Below are 21,940 nucleotides of genomic sequence, written 5' to 3'. Positions count from 1 at the left end.
CTAACCGCAGAGAATGGAGCAATTCAAGAAGGTGATACCCACTCTCTTAAGGCAATTTAGAATTATTCATTCAATATGACTTTGCCATCACTGCCTGCATCCTGTGAATAGATTAATAAAATCATGACTTATGAGATAATGATAAAATTGGATTAGAGCTTTCGCAGTTATTCCACCAGTAGTCTGGCAGAGATCAGGACTCGCAATGAATACTTCCATCTGCAAGTAGAAAGCAACAAGGTTAGCGTGGAACTGCAAAACACTGGTTGTAAAATGGAGAAAAATCATGTTCTTTCAAAAGAAAGGTAACAAAAATTATAAATATTTTCAAAATCCATATTTGTTTTATGAAGTCTGGGTCAAATTGTCAGTAGAATGTCATAGATAAGGATATTCACCTGTATGTGTGAAAGAATGATTTTGTTACTGAATAGCTGTCGTAAAGGGCCAAAAACAAACAGCTAATAGCCAAACGGCTATTTTGGTTTTGTGCAAAGATCAATTTGCAGCCTGCATCATTTCTAATCTGCATTATTTATAACTAAACTTGATTCAGGAAAGTAGGTTTTGCCAATTCAAACATAAATATATTTTTAACCAGCTGAAAAGTGTTAATTTAAGAGTTTTTTTCCCCAATAGATATATTTAATGATGGACAGATAATAAGATGTGCAAAAAGTTCAAGACTTTTGCCAACTAAACAATATCTCTTCAGATGAGAACATTTACCTTGATATTCTTTTTACGAGGTATTGGTTGGACGAGATTGTGTAAATTTGATGTAACTGCCCACAAAACAAATTTTGCATTTTAATGAATTCTTTGTTTGGAGCATTCCTACAAGCAAAAGAAAAGGCGAATCTGGAGGACCTCAATGTGTCTGACAGCATCAATTGAGACAAAGGGATGGTTGACTTTTGTTTTGCTCCATTTCCATCATCTAGTTTCCTGTATCTCACTGTAATTTCAAAATCTAGTTGAATCAATCTAGTTAAAAAAAGTGTTCTAAAATTATTGATGTTTCGATAAACCACTCTCTCAGTCTCATTAATGGAAATTTAGAACCAATATAATCTAAGTCAAAAGTGTTAATCTTAATACTGCATTTGATCATTTAGAGCAGCCATTCTCATGGGGGCCATTGAGTCACCATGGGGGCCACAGAACATTTAATGGGCATGGAAACTGAACATATGAAACATTTTTGAAGGATGGAAAGTACTTTGCTGCATATTTGCCAAGCAAGGTTGGAAACAAGTTCATTTATCACCAGATTGTCCAAGTGCAACCCAATGAAACAATGTTCTCCAGTCCTCAGTGTAACACACTGCAAACTCATACATTGACACAACACACACAAACAATAAATATGCACTGTACTTACACATATGCAAATGTTACAATAAATTACTATTATTGTTAAATAACTAGTTGAGTGGCAAGCAGTCTCACTGCCTATTAGAAAATATTTCTCAGCCTGGTGGTTCTGGCTCTGATATTCCTGTACTTCTTTCCCAAGAGGAGTAGCTCAAAGATGCTGTATTGGGGGTGAGGTGGTAGGGGTCCTCCATAATTTTTCCAGCCCTCTTTAGACAACAGTCCTGGTAAATCCCATCGATGGGGGGCGGGGGGGGGGGGGGGGGGGGGGGGGAAGCTGTGGAAGCAGACTGGAGTGATTCTCTCTGCTGCTCATATGGTTTTGTGGATTGACCTCCATTCTGATGCTCTACAGCAACCATACCACTCTGTGATGCAACCAGCCAGGATCCTCTCAATAAAGCTCCTGTAGAAAGTTCACAGGATGGTGATCAGTAGCCTTGCCCACCTCAGCCTTCTCAGGAAGGAGTTGCTATGGGATCTTCCTGACAAGTGAGATGTTTTGTCTCCAAGATAGGTCATTTCTTAAGTGGATTCTAAGGAACTTGATGCTCTCTACTCTCTCCACTTCTGACCCTGGTCATCTTAAAGTTTACTATCATTGTCTTGTCCACATTGAGACTCAGGTTGTCAATCTCGCACCATATCACGAGATTTCCCCCCTCTTCTCTGTACTGTGACTCATAGTTGTTGCTGATGCGGCTACTACTGTTGTGTCATCTGCAAACCTGATGACTCCGTCGGATCTGGATCAGGTGTTGCAGTAGTTTGTCAGTAGTAGAACGGGAAGGAGTGAGCTGAGCACACAGCCCTGAGGTGTGCCAATGCTCAACATGATGGTGTTTGGCATTCTTCTGCCAACCTGAACAGGCTGTGGTCTTTCCATTAGGAAATCCAGAATCCAGTTACAGAGAAGTTTGTTAACAACTTATCCACTAGTCCCTAAGATATGGTTGTGATAGTACAGATCTATCACCAAGTATATAGTTACAGTATCTAGACTGTGCTTACAGCGATTGGCTGAGAGCTTAGCCATGCCTACTGTCTGGGCCTTAAAGGGTTGTGTCCCTAGCCAGGTCGGATCATTCCAGACTGGTCGGCCACCTGTGAAGAGCTCCTGTCTTTTGCTAATAAAAGCCTTGCTTTGGATCAACAAGTCTTTGGTTCTTTCGACGAGCTCTACAATGGTTGTATTAAATGCCAAGCTGGTCAATAATCAGCATCCGGAAGGTGGGGCATTATTCTCCAGGTCGAACAGGAGTGGTGGAGGAACAAGGCTGTAGCATCATCAGTGGAAAATTTCTGTCTGTAGCAAGAATTGAAGTGGGTCCAGTGTCTCTGTGAGTTGCACTTTGATGCTTTGCATCCTAGAGTCTCGAAGCATTCATAATGGGGGAGGTCAGTGCCACTGGGTGGTAGTCATTGAGGCCTGTTACTGTCACCCTTTTTGGTACCAGGATAATGGTGCTGTTTTGAAGTACATGGGGATGATGGTCTGCTGCAGTGATGTGTTGAAGATGTCCATAAGGACCTTGTCAGTTGGTTTCAGTTAGAGTCAGCCTGGAATGACCAAGATAAATACAGAAAATTGCAAGGTTATCAGAACATTCCTTGCTTCGAAATCTTTGTATTTGACTGACATGGACTATGAATTGCCTTCCATATAGGTTTCATCTTTTGTTCTATTGCCTTCCGTTACAGAAAATAAGTGTGCAGGCAGAAAGGTTTTGCTCCATATTTCACACGTCCATAGTGCCCTTATTTTGCTTTGAGTTTGTGTGATGGGTAGCGAATGTATGTCCCTTGTATGAAGTGCTTTTATCTTGTAGTAGTTAATTTTTCTTACTTTCCAAAATAATTTTACCCATGAGTTCCTTGGCAAAAAAAGAAGTGTTGGCTGTATTCAGTAGAACACTTACCATATGGTTTCATTACATCTCCGCAAAACCCTCCTCTGCCTATGTGCTTGATTTGTTTAAAAACATTTTCAAATGAAAGCTTCAGGCCAAATAAGTATAAAGGGAGGGAAGATAAATTCTTGGATTACTTCAGCATAATTTCTTTTTATTTTTATATTTTTATTGATATTTAACAATATAAACAATTGAACAGTACAATTATACAATGCGCTACAAGATTCGAGAAAGAAAAAAATTAAAACATTAAACAATATTCTCATAAAAAGATAATTTCAAGAAAAGGCAATCACTCAAACAGATGATTAAAGAAATTACAAAAGGGTCTTCTTGCATCATACATGATGTTGAACATCTTTGGCTGTACCTGATACACCTGTGTGACAAAAATCTTTCTAATCTTCAGTCCAATAACAGTTTTCTACAAATCTCACTACTTAAAATAGCGGCAAAGAGGAAGAGCATTAAAGGCACTACTGATAAATCTTTGCAGCACAAGAAAATGATTATAAATGAAACTGCTCTGGATTCCTGTCAGAATTCACTGATAAACAATGAATAGAAATAAAGGAGTGGCAGTTCCAGCCAATCCTGCTCTACAATCCAGCTTAATCACAATGAATAATTTAGATGTATTTAGTTCCAAAGAAAAGCTATGTTACAGGTAAATCCATAAAAAGTAGTTACAGGTAAATCTGAATTGTTATATTTTCCAACTAAGTATTTGAAGGAGTCTTTCATTGTCTTTTGATAAAAATCTATTTTTAATAATGCTCACTTGCTTGTCATGGTTGATTTGGGTAAACATTTTACTTTCAATGTAACTTAGTAAAATTGGTCAATAGTCAACCTTGATCATTGATCTTTTTCTTTTTATGCATCAGTATAATTACAGCTGCACAATAATGATTCTGCTCGAGTGACTTTATCAATTGCTTAATTAAACATATTCATAAGTATATGAGCAGCTGAAATAATTCCCTCCCTCATTTCCAATGATGTTCTCCATTAAAGTGACTTGTTCAAAAAAAAAGTCATCTACAGTATTTTTCAGGATCGTTTTAAAGTTGATTTCTGCGATACGTTTTCATGTAAGCATTCTCTTTGCAAAATTCAAAACCAAGTGGATGACTTCGTTTACTTCAGTATATTCATATTGTGTATCCACTGTGTATTCAGATTGAAGCTTCTGTTCTAAGATCTAGCCAAAATTTTATTGGCAGAAAATTAATCAAAACCATAATTTTCTTCTCTTTTTTTCAGTTTGTACCCAAAGACCAACAATAACACAATATAATAATCTTTCTTCCCCACATTGTTTTGCTATTGTTGGACCAATAGGTTAACATCACCGCACTTCAGGGCTCCAGTGAAAATCAAAATAGGGTGTCATCACAAACAAGACATGGGAGATCTAACCAATCCTATACAAAATCATGAGTATTTTGGACACATAATAAGAATGAGGAAAAATACTCTTATACTGGGCGTTCACTCCAAAATGAGGAATAGGTGACATGGGGTGGGTTGAACATCAGAAAGAAAGCAAAAGCAGAAAGAGCTGAAGAATAAAGTTTTCATTTCCTCTCAAAAATGCTAGAGAACACCTGTTGAACACCTGTTGAACAACCTGCTGAAAAATGCTAAAGAGAACACTAAAAGACACAGGAGGCTGCAGATTCTGAAACACGGAGCAAATTAGCAACCTGTTGGAAGATGCTAAAGAGAACACCTGTTTAACAACCCGCTGAACACCTGTTTAACAACCTGTTGAACACGTTTAACAACCTGCTGAAAAATGCTAAAGAGAACACTAAAAGACACAGGAGGGTGCAGATTCTGAAACATGGAGCTAATTAGCAACCTGCTGGAAGATGCTAAAGAGAACACCTGTTTAACAACCTGCTGAACACCTGTTGAACATCTGTTTAACAACCTGCTGAAAAATGCTAAAGAGAACACTAAAAGACACAGGAGGGTGCAGATTCTGAAACATGGAGCTAATTAGCAACCTGTTGGAAGATGCTAAAGAGAACACCTGTTTAACAACCTGCTGAACACCTGTTGAACATCTGTTTAACAACCTGCTGAAAAATGCTAAAGAGAACACTAAAAGACACAGGAGGGTGCAGATTCTGAAACACGGAGCAAATTAGCAACCTGTTGGAAGATGCTAAAGAGAACACCTGTTTAACAACCCGCTGAACACCTGTTTAACAACCCGTTGAACACGTTTAACAACCTGCTGAAAAATGCTAAAGAGAACACTAAAAGACACAGGAGACTGCGGATTCTGAAACACGGAGCAAATTAACAACCTGTTGGAAGAAGAGTAGGTTTAGCAGCAACAGCAAAAAAAAAAGAGGAATTTTCGATAGTCTAGGTTTGAAACCTTTGTCAAGACTGGGAGACAGAAAAAAGACTGCAGAAGCTGGAATCTCGAGCAAAAATAAGACTGAAAAGAATTAGATGTGACATGAACCAGCTTTAATTTTCTGTTCCATACACATAACAAAGTTCAATGTTCACATTTATTGTCAGAAAACATACATGACACCATACATGAGGGCTAGGCAGAATCTCTAATTGCTGGTAACCATAAACTGTACCCCAAGGGGCTAGAATTGCAAACTAAAGAAAGAAAACTGTCGCATGGCAACCAGGTATCAGAGCTGGGATTTAAGAGGGTGCTGAAGGTGAGAAGGTCTCCCAAATTGTTGTGTCAGGCACTGAAGGCTTCCAGATCCTGTTAGAGGTTGGACGTGGAGCTTGAGTGGCTGATGCAGTTGCAGATGCTGTGGGAGCACTGGAGACAAATCCACGGACACTCTGTGTGTCTGAAAGGACTCCCTTTTGCTTTTATTTTTCTTGTACTGTAAGGGGCATCAGGCACTGCTAATTGCAACTTTTTGTCTACCTTATGGCAGGCAAATGTTAATCCTTTGGACCTCGTGTCCCAGACTTGCTGGGCTACCAACACACACATATACACCGTGTCCCGGTTTTCTGGGACTGGTTTTATACCCAGCCACCAGCTGGTTCTTTCTGGTGTATGTACTGTAAAGTGTATCCTTGCAATGGTTCTGCAAGAAAAAGTACTGGAAATAGAGGTATTAACATTCAAAGTTATTGATTGAGTACCTCAGATTATGTAGGGTATGAACAGGTCAGGCCAGATATAAGGTGATGTCACTGACTGAACAGGTCAACAAACTCTGATTTACCCATGGACCCAGTCTGAAGTACATATTACGAAAGGTTACAAATGGCCAGAGTCCAAAAGGTTAAAGTATATAATGTATGTAACGTTCTTAATGCATTTTATTATTCGGCAATGCCAGGAGCTTTGAACTTTGAAATCCATGTAATGAGTTCTCCCTGTGTCTGTGTGGATGTCCTTCCATAAAAAGAAGAGGCTCCAATATTGACCCCTGAGGAACACGACTACCAATTGACAGCCAACCAGAATATGATTCCTGCATTCTGACTCTTTGCTTCTTGTGTATCAGTCAATGGTCTACCCATGCTTGTCTGTTTCCATGTCCTCTTAACCTGTTAAATAGGCTTAAGTGGTGATGTTATCGTACTGAATGACACAATCTAAATGAGTAGAGTAGGGTGGTAAGTGTGCATCTCTGTGGTGCTTCAGTTTTCAAGGAGATTGAGGAGGAGATGTTCTTGCCAACCCACACTGATTGGGGTCTGGAGATGAGGAAATCCTAGATTCATTTGCACAATGGACTATTGAGGCACAGATCTTTGAGTTTGCTGATTCGTTTTAAGGGAATGATGGTGCTGAATGCCTAACTGTAGTCAATAAAGTGCATCCTGATAATATGAATCTTTGCAATCCAGCTGTTCCAGGGTTTTGTGGAGAGACAGTGAGATAGCATCTGCCTCAGACTTGTTGCTGTAACACATTCACAGAAGATTTTAAGAGTGTTGCATTATGACAATTAAACTTTCAACTTGCTTACAGAAGAAGACCTTTCAGGATATTTGAGCTTTCCTCACAACAGTAAAACTCCAATATCCCCACTCTCCCACTCCTTATTTCCATCTGCCATTACAGCTTATTCTCTCATACATGTTCGCCATTCCCCTTTGATTCCTTTTGCCATTTATCATCATGTACATGTATGTTGCAGGGGTCAAATGACCAACTAGGATATGTTTGGGATGTTGGAGGAAACTGAAAAACTCACAGGTTCTGTCGGACTCTGGCTTTACCCTACCCTAGTCTATGTGTCGTCTGAGTCCAGCGTGCTTGTTGAATGAAATGATAGGAGAAGGTATTCGGTTCAACAATCAGTTTATTACACAGCACAAGAATAAAGCTTAACAGAGCTCTGGTTCAGTCGTTAGTTCATAGGTCACCTGCTCAGTGAGCTATTCCCCAAGACTGACTCCTACTGTCCAGTCTCTTCTATTTATATAGATCAACATTATTACACTAAAGTTGGCTTTCTTTGCTAGATTCCTTGCATAAGATTTATTTCAAGCAATTTCCTGCTCTGCAGTTATCTAGGGTGTAGACCTCCCATCTTAATCCTCAAGACCAGAACATCCTGTTGTCTTGATCAACAATCAATTCATACCCTATATATTTCTAATTATTTCTTTGTTCTCATCTGGCCATAGTCTTCTGTTTTACTCAACACCTCCTTATGCCTTAGCCTTGCTATTGAATTGGTTTATCCATTTTCTTTGTCTCTGACATTCTCAGTTATGGGACTCTTTGATCTCGTCTGGCCATAGTCTTCTGTTCTACTCAACACCTCCTCGTGTCTTACTAATTTGGTTCATACATTTTCTCTCTTTTGCATTTGGAGACAGCAAATTCTACACGTACTATAATCAGCCAACTTTGCTACATACTATGGCTGTTACTTAATTGCATTCCTATTTCCCTTAAACAGTATAATTGAAGTAAATAGTAAATTGTTACATAGTATTGGATTAATGAATACATAATGAATAGTACATAGGCATATTTTCTATGATTACTTAACCCCTTGGTTCCAACAGTCCCCCTTTTGGTCTCATGAAAATGAGACCAACCACCCGTTAACTTATGGGACCGGGACCTCAGGAGTTTTGGTAAAGACCGGCATCCCCGACCCCTTCTTAAACTTAACCTCATAAATTTGGCCATTATGAACACACTTCAGTCCAGTGGGGGCCCCAACACAATGTTCAGGAAAGTCAGTCCAATCCGCAAAGTACTGTTCCAGTTCATTCTGGGCCCCCCAGGCTGACCGCAAACACTTTGTACAGTTGTTTCCTTCTCCAGACACTTCAAGGGCTAGGAACAACATCACCCATAGTCCCCACATAGTGTTCATCACAGCCCCCTAAATTCTGTTGACTTCAATATAGATATATCACTTCAAATACTGATATACAGTCACCGTAATCCAATAGTCTCTTTAAAGGGACCAGTTAAAAAATTCTTAGTCCATAGTTTCTTCATAGGTTCTCAGTCATCTCCGTTCGAATCTGTTCCAGTGTCCGTGTAGGTGGGTCCGTTGCTGTTCACTGACTCCAATGATACCACGTCTCTCCTTTTCCCAGTAGTCGAACCGTATGGGGCATTCTTTCCACCACTCTGTAGGGCCCTGTCCACCTGGGCTCCGACCACTTTCTCTTGATCACCTTCAGCAGAACCCACTCAGCAACGGATGGTATCGGGGTTTCACCTTTCCGTTCGGTACTTGTAACCTGTTGTGAAAAAGCTGATACCAGAGCTGTTAATTTATCATAATAAAGCTTACATCTTATTGGACTTACCTCTTCCTTCATGGTCTGAATCCCGGCTCCAGGTCTCGGAAACTGGTGCCCCGTTTGCAGTTCATACGGAGTAAATCCTGTCACATAACTTACTGAACTCTTATTGACATCAATGCCAGGGGCAGCGCATCCACCCAATTTAATTTGGTCCATGCCTGCACTTTCACGATCTTACCTTTTATTGTTTGGTTCATTCTCTCCACTTTTCCTTGGGATTGTGAATGATACACCGTTCCAAAGGCATGTTTCAACCCCAACATCGCTTCTACTTCCTGTAAATCTTTACTCTTAAAATGTCTCCCATTATCTGACCTGATCTTCTTAGGAAATCCGTGTATAGGAATGTACTGGTTGATTAGGAACTTAATTACCGTCTTTGCATCTTCTCTTTTGGCGGGGATTGTCTCCGGCCAACCTGTGTACATATCTACTGCTACTAAGAGGTATCGATATCCCCTTGCCCTCTCTATCATGTCCGTGTAATCAATTACAATTTCCTGCCCTGGTAACTTAGGCAACGGAAACTGTCCTTCGTGAGTTTTCACAGTCGCCTTGACATTATATGTTATACATACCTTACACTCTCTGATATGATTCTCCACCAGCGCCGGCAGGAAGGGGTGCCTCCAGTGTACCAAATATCTTATCATCTGTTTCTTCCCACAGTGGGTTAACCCATGCGTCTCCTCCAGGAGGGGTTTCATGAGTCCAGATGGTAATACTGGCCTACCGTCCATTGATCTCCACGGTCCTTGATCTTCGGTTGCCCCCCTTTCTTTCCATACCATAATTTCCTGGGGTGATGCCTTCGCTTGTTCCTGATTTATTCCTGATTTAACACCCCTGAATACATTAGGCCATCAATGGTATCTGCCAGACCCACCTCAGTCTCGGGTTTATGGGGATACTGTGTCTGCCAAATGGGAGTATAATCTGAAAGTTCAAAGGTTATGGGATCAACCTGCTTGCAAAAACCCACGTCTGCTGGTCCCACTGACCAAAGGTCCTCAGGGAGAGAATTTAACATAGGGGCAGAGTCGGATGATCCATCTTTTCTCTACCATGAAAGCGTTCAATCTGTCTATGCTCACGGAGGACCCGATCATTTGAAGGGTACAAAATCCTGTACGCCTGACCAGATGGAGAAAACTGCACTGTCGGTATTTGAGTATCGGACCAGTCCTTCAAGGACATCAAGTTCCGACACACCGGTCCCAAATCTTTTGCCTGGTGATTAGTGCCAATTGCAAGAGTGACATGAGGAATGGCCTCACCGGCCATCACATACCACTCCAGCTGCTCAGATGTCAGTGCAACCGTAGCGGCTACTCCCTCCTTTCCTAACACTATGTAGTCCGAATTAATCTCCCATTGCACGCCCTCTACCTCTTCATAAAAGGCATGCTGATAAATTTCATCCCCATCTCTATCATAAAAGAGGGTAACATGGAGGGGGTCCGAGGGAGGGATATATGGGTGTAACATCTGGATCCACAGCTTCCATTGATTATAAAGCTTTAGCAGCCCTCCCTTCTGTGGGTTCTCCGGTTCCAGCAGTCCCCAGTAAATGTCAGCCCATAGTCCCTCAGACGCGGAACCTCCAGCGGCTGACAACAACATCTGAGAACTGGAACAAAGCGTAGTTAATGAACAGTTCATTGAATATCCATTTGGAAAGGTGACCTCTATTCTGCTAGGTCCTCAAAGGATCGATGCTCCACACCTGACCAGCGGATCTCTGCCCAAAAGATTAGTAGAGCACATTGCCGACAGAATATATTGATGTGTGAAAGTCTGTCCTGCCACAGAAGTGACTAGTGGTGTAGAAAATGGCAGATTTTCTGGTGTACCCGAGAACCCTATCAACTGGATGCTAGAGGATGATTTTTTTTAGATTGATACTCAGCGCCAGTAAGTGTTGAAAATCTGGCACCCATATCTACTAAAAAGGATACTTCCATGTCCATCACTTTAATCTGCAGGAAGGGGTCTGCCAACCTAACCTGCTTTTGGGTGCTCGGGCCCCGTCGCTGCTGGTAACATTGCTCCTCCTCCGTCAGCAATGGGAATTGTCTCGTCGGCGCGAGAGCCACATGGGGTGCTTGATGTACCGGGGGTGGCACTGATGATCTCTGGGGCTGGACCCAAGGCTCATATTGTGGTGGTCCATATCCCCTTCCCCCAGTGCCCTGAGGATCCCATGCTAGGGGGCAGTCTTTCTTCCAGTGTCCTGGCTGACTACATCCAAAACATACGGCTGGCTGCATTCATGGAACACCTCGAGCTCTCCCTCTTACTCAGAATTCCCCCATCGGACCTCCAGTCCTGCCCCCATAGGTGGGACCTGGTGCCCAATTTGGGGCCAGGTGCCAATTCGTATTATTCCCTTGTGGTGGCTGCGGTGGCTGCTGAATCATCTAGTTTGCACATTTTGAGGGATTCTTTTTTGCCTCATTGGCCTTTTTCCTAGCCTCTTCCAATTGGAGCTTAAGGAGTTGCACTTGTGCAGACTCCGTAATTTGTTTGTCCTCCTCTTGCTTAGCCCTATAACGCTTCATGTGATGGTTCAAATGTTTTTCCCATTGCTCAGTCGAGCAACCAGGAATATCAGGGTTATTCTGTAACACCTCCCTGACTACAGCTGGCAACCCGTTCGTTATGGCAGACCTAAATAGTGTAGTTTGCAAGGGTCCTGTGTCTGGGTCTACTCCGGCTTTATCCGTCCAACTCTCTTTACACTGACTTAAAAAGTTCGAGATCTCCTCATCCTCCTAAATGGAAAATATCAGGGACTGCATGACACCGGGGCGAATGGGAAACTTCTCCCGCATTGCACCTCCTAGTGTCGTAGCATGTTTTGCAAATGGTTCGGCATCAGGGCACACAGTGGTTCCTGCGACCATTTCTACCTGCTGTATTTCCCACAGCCCAAGCTGTTTGCCTAATAATGCCCTCCAGTCTCGCATTGCTATCTTATGTCCCATCATGTGTTGGCAGAACTTTCCCATCCACGCTCCGCCTCCCTCAGTAGGAGGTGGCATTTTATCCAAAACACAATTCATATCGGTGAACGAGAAGGGTTGATACATTTCCCCAACTTGTGGTTCCTTATAAATTAGCGGCATCTGTCTATATCTTTCTGGGAGACGTAATTCCTCCCGGCTTCGCAACTCATATCCCGAAGGAGAGCGAGCACTTCCCTGACCCTGTCTTTTGTGTGTGATCACTCTTCCCCTAATAGTGACTGGCTGTTCCTCATCCCCGCTCTCCACACTTGCACTTGCTATCTCATTTTCCTCGTCCCGAACTCTCTCCCGCTGCCATCGTACACTCACTGGGTCACCTCCCCTCATTGCCTCCTCTTCTTCCTGTTGTCTATTGTGAGGAGTGGGGGTGGAGTGATCCTCTGACATTCCTAATGAGAAGGCATTCTCAAGTGTTTGTTCTTGCTCTCTCTCATTTGTTTTTTCCAGTCGCATACTAGTTTCCCTTACTTTACATACATCGTTCTGTATTCTCTTCGTCAATTCCTTTATTGTCTCCACACTTTCCTGCACAACTACTTTAAGTCTCTCTTTCACCTCCTGGATTTCTTGTCCTGTTAATTCAGTGACATTCACTATTCCCTCATTTATCTGCATCACTGGCATCTGGGGAATCGGATAAGGTGGTGGCCACGTCTCTGGTAACTTTGGATATAGCGGGGCTGATGGCTTAACCTCCCCTGTCACCTCCTCCCCCTTTTCCTCCTTTTGGATAAGGGATGCCTTTTTAGTAGAATGCTGAAGGTTTGTTTCCACAGTCATGCAAGCCAATGTCATATTATGTAAATTTGCCTTCCTCTGTTCCTTCGCTTCCTTCTGTTGTTTAAATTTTCTTCTATTCAAGATAGATCCTTGTCCCTTTTTGTCATGTCCCTGTACCTCCTTTTGGCTTCTCCTAGATACCATACAAGCCTGATTTTTTTCTAATCCTAGCGGCACCTTCCCCTGACTCTGCAGCTCTTTCCATATCTGATCGTATCGTTTCATAGCCTTCCTCACCCTTTGGTAGTCCTCCCATTAATTGACTCCTTGTTTTTTCCCACTGCTGGTTCACAGATGGAGGAATCCATACACATCCCCCATACTCCTGACATTCCCCTAATTCTTCTTCCATCTTTCATTCCTATCTTTTTTCCTTCAGACCTCGTAATTCAATGAGTCTCTCACCTGGTAGAATTTCGCCGCCCTTCAACCTACTGTGAACCTTCACGCTTTCTTGTAACCACAAAAGAAAAACTTAACACAATACTCAACCAAATAACTCTTATGCAATACTAAAACAAATAACTCTTATGCAATATGTTAACTAAATGGCCAAGACCTTTAACTTTTATAACTATGTCTCTACTCGGGGACTCTAACCCCTATTCCTCTAGGGGGCATCTCACCCCCATTTTTCCAGGGGATTCTAACCCCTGTTTTTCCAGGGGACTCTAACCCTCGTTTTTGTCCAGGCGACTCTAACCCCCGGATTTCCAGGTGACTCTAACCCCCGGTATCTCCAGGAGACTCTAACCCCCGGATTCTCCAGGGGACTCTAACCCCCGGATTTTTAAGCTTTATTCTTTGGCTTCTACTAGGACTTTTGCAGGGTGGTGATAACACACAATTTTATCATTGCCAATAGCAGAACTTAGTTTAAACAGGCGTCTGTTTACCTCATTTTGTTGAGTGGCCACTTGTTGTTATCACCACACCACAATCGACCGTTGTTTCATTTCTTTCTCTTCCGACACTTCTCCATCTTCATCACGTCGGGGTCACCAGAATGTCGGACTCTGGCTTTACCCTACCCTCAATTTAGTCTATGTGTTGTCTGAGTCCAGCGTGCTCGTTGAATGAAGTGATAGGAGAAGGTATTCGGTTCAACAATCAGTTTATTACACAGCACAAGAATAAAGCTTAACAGAGCTCTGGTTCATTCGTTAGTTCATAGGTCACCTGCTCAGTGAACTATTCCCCAAGACTGACCCCTACTGTCCAGTCTCTTCTGTTTATGTAGATCAACATTATTACACTGAACAAAAGTTGGCTTTCTTTGCTAGATTCCTTGCATAAGATTTATCTCAAGCAATTTCCTGCTCTGCAGTTATCTTGGGTGGGTAGGTCACATCTCCAGAATGGAGTACCATCGCCTTCCCAAGATCGTGTTATTATATAGCGAGCTCTCCACTGGCCATCGAGACAGAGGTGAACCAAAGAAGACGTACAAGGACTGCCTAAAGAAATCTCTTGGTGCCTGCCACATTGACCACCGCCAGTGGGCTGATATCGCCTCAAACCGTGCATCTTGGCGCCTCACAGTTCGGCGGGCAGCAACCTCCTTTGAAGAAGACCGCAGAGCCCACCTCACTGTCAAAAGACAAAGGAGGAAAAACCCAACACCCAACCCCAACCAACCAATTTTCCCTTGCAACCGCTGCAACCGTGTCTGCCTGTCCCGCATCGGACTTGTCAGCCACAAACGAGCCTGCAGCTGACGTGGACATTACCCCTCCATAAATCTTCGTCTGCGAAGCGAAGCCAAAGAAGACACCTCCCATCTTAATCCTCAAGGCCAGAACATCCTGTTGTCTTGATCAGAAATCAATTCATACCCTATATATTTCTAATTATTTCTTTGTTCTCATCTGGCCATAGTCTTCTGTTCTACTCAGCACCTCCTTATGCCTTAGCCTTGCTACTGAATTGGTTTATTCATTTTCTTTGTCTCTGACATTCTCAGTCATGGTACTCTTTGTTCTCGTCTGGCCATAGTCTTCTGTTCTACTCAACACCTCCTCATTTCTTAGCATTCCTACTAAATTGGTTCATACATTTTCTCTCTTTTGTATTTGGAGACAGCAAATTCTACACGTACTATAATCAGCCAACTTTTCTACATATTGTGGCTGTTACTTAATTGCATTCCTATTTCCCTTAAACAGTATATTTGAACTAAATAGTAAACTGTTACATAGTACTGGATTAATGAATACATAATGAATAGTACATAGGCATATTTTCTATGATTACTTAACCCCTTGGTTCCAACAGTTCACAGGGATATCAGGCAAATAGAATGAAGCTCAAAAGAATGGTTGTACCATAACTTTACAGGAAGAGTGGTAGATCTCTTAGTTATTTGTATTACTAACAAAGCAGATGAATGGAAACTGGTTCAGCAAAGTTCTTGAGTTTTTGCTCCTTTCCATGCATTTATTAACAAGATAATATTCATCTTTATATGGGTTTGTGAAATTATAGGAAGATTACAACATTGGGCCCATCGAGTCCCAGTTAGTGTCATAGAGCATGGCCCAATTCATCAGTTCTAATGAAATTGTCATTCTGGGCTCATCCTCCTGCATTTTATCCATGTTCCTTCCTATCCATATATCTGTCTAAATGTCTTCTGAACAGCTTCACATCTTCCATACTTTTGTCTAGCAGCTGGCAGATTGGCTCAATGCCAGTCCTTCTTCACAGCCTTCTCCCTAAAACCCTGCAATTTATTTTGCACTTCAGATCTTTATATTTTTTTCTTAAGAATCCCAAATTTGAATCTGCATCAATAACCTCTTCCTCATTCTTAGTGGAGCATCCACATCCTCATTACTTATCCATAAAAATCATTTTGTTATGCCGCTTTTGTCAATCACCTTTGTTTCTATGTGTTTTGGTTCTCAAGTTGAATCTTCCACCAATAAAGAGAGTTTCTCATTGTTATATCCGGCAGTTGCCAATTCCTTTCCCTTTTTTTTTCCTGCTTCAAAAGGGAAAATAAAACTGTGGCCTCTCCAAAATATTCAAATGACAAAAGGCTCTTATCTCTAGAGCTATGACAGGCCCTCTTCACTCTGCTACCAATGGGAGGGGTCAGGAGCCTGAAGATGAGCTCTCAGTAACACAAAATGGGTGTTTCTACTGAGCTGGGAAAAGTGCGGTGATGCTAGGTAATGCAAGGTGAAGCGCGGTGATGAGTGGTGACACCTCGAATCTGGCCGCACTGTAAACACATCCGGTTGTGGCCGATGTGCAGCGATTCGAGGTGCTTCGGCGTCCTACTTCTGAGGTGGTCGATGCGGGGTGATGCGATGGACGACCTCGCAGTGGAAACACCGTGGGTGACTCACCGGAAGTCGCGATTTTTCTCCCGCGGTTTTCAATTGCTCATCAGACTTCCTGGTCACCTTGCATTGCCCTGCATCACCTCGCATTCCTCGCATCACCTCGCATCGCCCTGCATCACCGCGTATTCATCGCTCGGTAGAAACAGTTCAGGTAGTCCTAAAATGCACGGTGATGCGAGGGACAAAACATCGCGGTGATGCGAGGTGATGCAGGGTGATGCGAGGTGTCCTTAGTATAACCACACACAAAGACAGTTTCTTTCCCTCTGCCATCAGATTTCTGAATGAACAATGAGCCACAGACACTGCCTGATTTTATCTTTTTTCTTGGGCTATTTCATTTATTTTGATCTGTGCTTCGTAGAAATGTTTGCATTGTGATTGCTGCAGCAAAATCACAAGTTTCAGGACATACTCATGACAATAACTTCTGATTCTGATTTTAGCAACCCCTCTTAAGAAGAGTCTTGTGTCTGTCTTAAATCAGAACTGGACAGAATACTCCAAAAATAGCCAGACACTTGATTTTCTTTTGAAGTATCATTCTGGCTTCCTGTCTGTTATGTTCTTTGCCTTTTCTTCATTCTCTCAAGATCTCATATGATTTTCTTGTGTTATCCGTTCTCAATCTGCCATCTGATGTGATCTGATATCACTCGACTCCTTTCAGAATTATATGTTCTCATTTATATTGCCTTGCCTCTATTTTATTCTGGCTGAATTGTAGCAGTTTATATTTTCCTGCCTTAAATATCATCTGCTACATCACTACCATTCCACCAGCATCCTATATCCTCCTGAAGTCTTTCATAGCTGTGTCACTTCACGAAGCAAAATGAATTTTTGACCTTCATAGATGTTATAACCTTGTATTTTGTGAAAGACAATCAAGTTATCATCTTTGATTTGAATCATTTGCAACTTTTACTATCTTTAAAGCAAGAGCACATATTTAATATATTGTTGGTTATTACAGGAAATCAGATGGGACTGTTTTTAATAACCATCTTACTGTTGGAACTGTGCTATTTGGTGGAAGACAATTGAGTATTTCCTTTACCCACTGGTGAGGCCAAGCTTCTTTTGATTTGGCAATGGTGGCATTTTGAACATTGGTTTTCAAATGTTTTCTTCCCACCTATATACCCCCTTAAGTATTCCCTATGCCATAAGTGCTGTGATTAGTAAGGGATTGCTTAAGGGGGTATGTGGGTGGAAAGAAAAAAGTTTGAAAACCATTGTTTTAATTGTACCTAATTGACTTGTTACATCATGGCTTCATAACCCCAAAGGAAATGGGCCAGTGACAATTTTTCTGAAGCAAAATATTTCAGTAACAATTGGGTCAAGAGCAGTGGTTCTCAACCTTATTTTCCCACTCACATATGACCTTAAGTAATCCCTTACTAATCACAGAGCAGCAATGGCATAGGGATTTCTTTAAGTGGTATGTGAGTGGAAAGAAAAAGTTTGAAAAATATTGATTTAAAACAAGACAGCTAATCCGAAAGGCATGTGGCTGCCTACACCTGAGCAAAGAGGATTTGTGCACACTAGACAGGACTAAAAACAGAAAGTATTGAAGCTCGATTTGACCTCATAACTGAGCATATTTATGGATAGAGCCTGAAGTTCACTCAACGGCAAGAACCAGCTGTAAAGCAATGTAAATCATTTAACTTTACATTGGAGCAGTCTTGGACTAAATCAACAGTACAATAGTAGGGCAGAAGGGAAGAGAGGCAATCAGGTTGCCCTAATGATTACTGGGTTCTCAGGGTTGAACCAACTTCCATTTACGTTGGTGATTGAAAGGTAAGAATGCAACAAATATTTTGGATAAACTTTAAAAAAAAATTTTGTTAATGATCATTAAAATTCTGCAAGCTTGAATAATAATTAAGTGTACAAGGTAAACAAGGAAAACAATGAATATGAGATTACCAGTACAACAAGGGATAATAAAAGTGCAATTATATAAAATCTAAATTTATAAGAGCTGGAATCAAAATTATTCCAATCCACAGTAACATTGAAAAGCAAACTAATTTAGGATTGATGCTGATGGTTTTGGCAGGGACACCTTTATACTGAACAAGATTCATTAATCAATCGTTACCTTTAAATGTTTCAGACACGAAAGGACATTTTTTTTGAGTGACTCAAAATGATTTACGTGAAACAAAACAATTCAAATGAAACAGTTTATGAGGCTGAGAGCTAGATCAGCAAAATGTTTGGTAACTTTTTTTCCACAAACTGAAGGACATTTGCAGGAAAGTCATTTGATTCTTTGAGTTTCATGCATATCTGTGATATGCTTTGGGATGTCCTTTGAAAAATCGATTAAAAATTGGGGGCAATTATTATTTGCACAATTTCCCCTTTTATCCTTCATATGCAGCTCCTCAGATTGAGGATGACTTGTTTCCACTCCCTCCAGTTCTGTGGGTTCTGAGGTGGCTGATAAACAAAAGCTTCTCCTCAATCTGAAGTGGAGAACAAACTGGTTTACTGATGAATATGCATGATGTTCATGCTCAACATGAGAAAAGGGTCATACAAGGGCAAAACAATGGGGAAAAAACATTTAATGGCTGTTAAGTGAAATTCAGTAAATTCAAGCAAGTTGTAAATGTTCACGTGAAAGGAGAAAGGGCAGGCAAGAGCTGCACTGTTGAAGAACTAATTGTTCTTTCATTAAATAATAGACTGAAGTATTTTTCTTTCTTTGGCTTGGCTTCGCGGACGAAGATTTATGGAGGGGGTAAAAGTCCACGTCAGCTGCAGGCTCGTTTGTGGCTGACAAGTCCGATGAGGGACAGGCAGACACGGTTGCAGCGGCTGCAGGGGAAAATTGGTTGGTTGGGGTTGGGTGTTGGGTTTTTCCTCCTTTGCCTTTTGTCAGTGAGGTGGGCTCTGCGGTCTTCTTCAAAGGAGGTTGCTGCCCGCCAAACTGTGAGGCGCCAAGATGCACGGTTTGAGGCGATATCAGCCCACTGGCAGTGGTCAATGTGGCAGGCACCAAGAGATTTCTTTAGGCAGTCCTTGTACCTTTTCTTTGGTGCACCTCTGTCACGGTGGCCAGTGGAGAGCTCGCCATATAACACGATCTTGGGAAGGCGATGGTCCTCCATTCTGGAGACGTGACCCATCCAGTGCAGCTGGATCTTCAGCAGCGTGGACTCGATGCTGTCGACCTCTGCCATCACGAGTACTTCGACGTTAGGGATGAAAGCGCTCCAATGGATGTTGAGGATGGAGCGGAGACAACGCTGGTGGAAGCGTTCTAGGAGAACAAAACAAAGGACTCTACATCACCTTTGTTGACCTCACCAAAGCCTTCGACACCGTGAGCAGGAAAGGGCTTTGGCAAATACTAGAGCGCATCGGATGTCCCCCAAAGTTCCTCAACATGATTATCCAACTGCACGAAAACCAACAAGGTCGGGTCAGATACAGCAATGAGCTCTCTGAACCCTTCTCCATTAACAATGGCGTGAAGCAAGGCTGTGTTCTCGCACCAACCCTCTTTTCAATCTTCTTCAGCATGATGCTGAACCAAGCCATGAAAGACCCCAACAATGAAGACGCTGTTTACATCCGGTACCGCACGGATGGCAGTCTCTTCAATCTGAGGCGCCTGCAAGCTCACACCAAGACACAAGAGAAACTTGTCCGTGAACTACTCTTTGCAGACGATGCCGCTTTAGTTGCCCATTCAGAGCCAGCTTTTCAGCGCTTGACTTCCTGCTTTGCGGAAACTGCCAAAATGTTTGGCCTGGAAGTCAGCCTGAAGAAAACTGAGGTCCTCCATCAGCCAGCTCCCCACCATGACTACCAGCCCCCCCACATCTCCATCGGGCACACAAAACTCAAAACGGTCAACCAGTTTACCTATCTCGGCTGCACCATTTCATCAGATGCAAGGATCAACAATGAGATAGACAACAGACTCGCCAAGGCAAATAGCGCCTTTGGAAGACTACACAAAAGAGTCTGGAAAAACAACCAACTGAAAAACCTCACAAAGATAAGCGTATACAGAGCCGTTGTCATACCCACACTCCTGTTCGGCTCCGAATCATGGGTCCTCTACCGGCTACTGAAGTATTAGAGGCTGAACAACTACAGATAATCCTGTACGTTGGAACATTTTTTGTGAAAATCAGTAGATTCCACCAAAAGATTTATTGTGCTTCCCGACCTTTAGGTGACAGCAATATATGAGGAGCAAATCAATCAGGTCCATGCCAATATACATGTTGATATGTCATTGAAAACACGTCCCTAACAATGTAGAAAATTGTTTGGTCATTTGAAGCCTCCATTCTATTGGCTAGATCACTCAGGACAACTGTTTTTAAAAAATCTACTCAAATGTATGTATTTCAAATTGAAATATCTAACCATCTGATCCAAAGTAGTGACCTCAGTAAAAGCCACAAAGATTACTTTCACTGAACATGTCTTACAGCCAGTGTTCACATTTTCCATAATATCATTCAGAATTGCTCTGGCTTCAGATGGATTCAAATCAGGACCAAAAGTAGCAATAATTCCACATTACAGCCATAGGAATAGTAAGAACTGGGGGGATTCTTTTCTTTCTTTTAAAATATTTTATTAACATTGAAATTTCACATCCAAAAAATAGAGTACATATGTTAAAAGTAAAAAAAACATACATTACTCTTAAATCATATCAATTCATCCAAGGCACGCCATATTTTAATCAAACAGACCATATTGCATTATTATTTTATTATAAAAAAGAAAATCTAAATCCACTACCAAGAAAGAAGTTGTTTGACCAAAAAAAAGAAGACAGAATTCTTATCAGATTGATAAATTACATCATTAATCATGTGGTGAATGCCAAGTTGCCTGTCTCCCCTCTGGCGAGCCTTGCTGTACTAACATTGGCTGTGCATTATCTCTACTGTTAAGGACACTCCCCTTGGATATAACTGCATATGTACCTATTGTCTTTCATTATTGTACCATGAGTTTCTGCTAATAAAAGCCATGATTATTGTTTGACCACATCGTTTTTCTCTACTTCATCAACTGGCACTTCAAGTCAACAGTTCTATCTTCATAACAAATCAAAAATTATGAAAGTAATTCAAAAAGGGTCCCCTTATTCATAAATTCTCATGTAATAAAAAGAAAAATGTGATATTGCACAAAATTTCTTTTAGTCTAATGTAAGGCAGACAAAGATTCGCCATCAACAGAAATTGTCTAGCATCCTTCACAGCAAGAGGGAGTCCCCATAGAGTCATTGAGTTTCCATGGATTTGCCTTCAGCTCTGCTGCCACCTCCACAGCCAAACAGCCTTCAGTCCAAACCATTGGCCACCTGAGCTCCAGATCCAAACTTATGACTCGATCAGGAAGCCCTTTGGCACCCTCTCGAATCCTGGTTCCGATACCTGGTACCCCTTCAGCCAGTCTCAAGCCAATCTCCAGCAGTCCGCAGTCTGCATGGGTTGACCTTGACCCCAGCATCTGCCAACATTTTTGTTTTACTGGGCAGATTCTTTCTGAATTCCTCTGAATATCTGTGGATTGACAGCCCAGTTTATCCTTGTGCTTAATGGGATAAAATTGGTTACTTGATTTAAAATTGTCTTATTTTTCCACTGCATTTTGTCAACAGCTCATTTCTATGGATGGTAGACCAGAAAATGGGAAA

Source organism: Narcine bancroftii, chromosome 1 (assembly GCF_036971445.1).
Source record: "Narcine bancroftii isolate sNarBan1 chromosome 1, sNarBan1.hap1, whole genome shotgun sequence".
NCBI lineage: Eukaryota > Metazoa > Chordata > Chondrichthyes > Torpediniformes > Narcinidae > Narcine > Narcine bancroftii.
Note: the sequence above shows the minus strand (reverse complement) of the source record.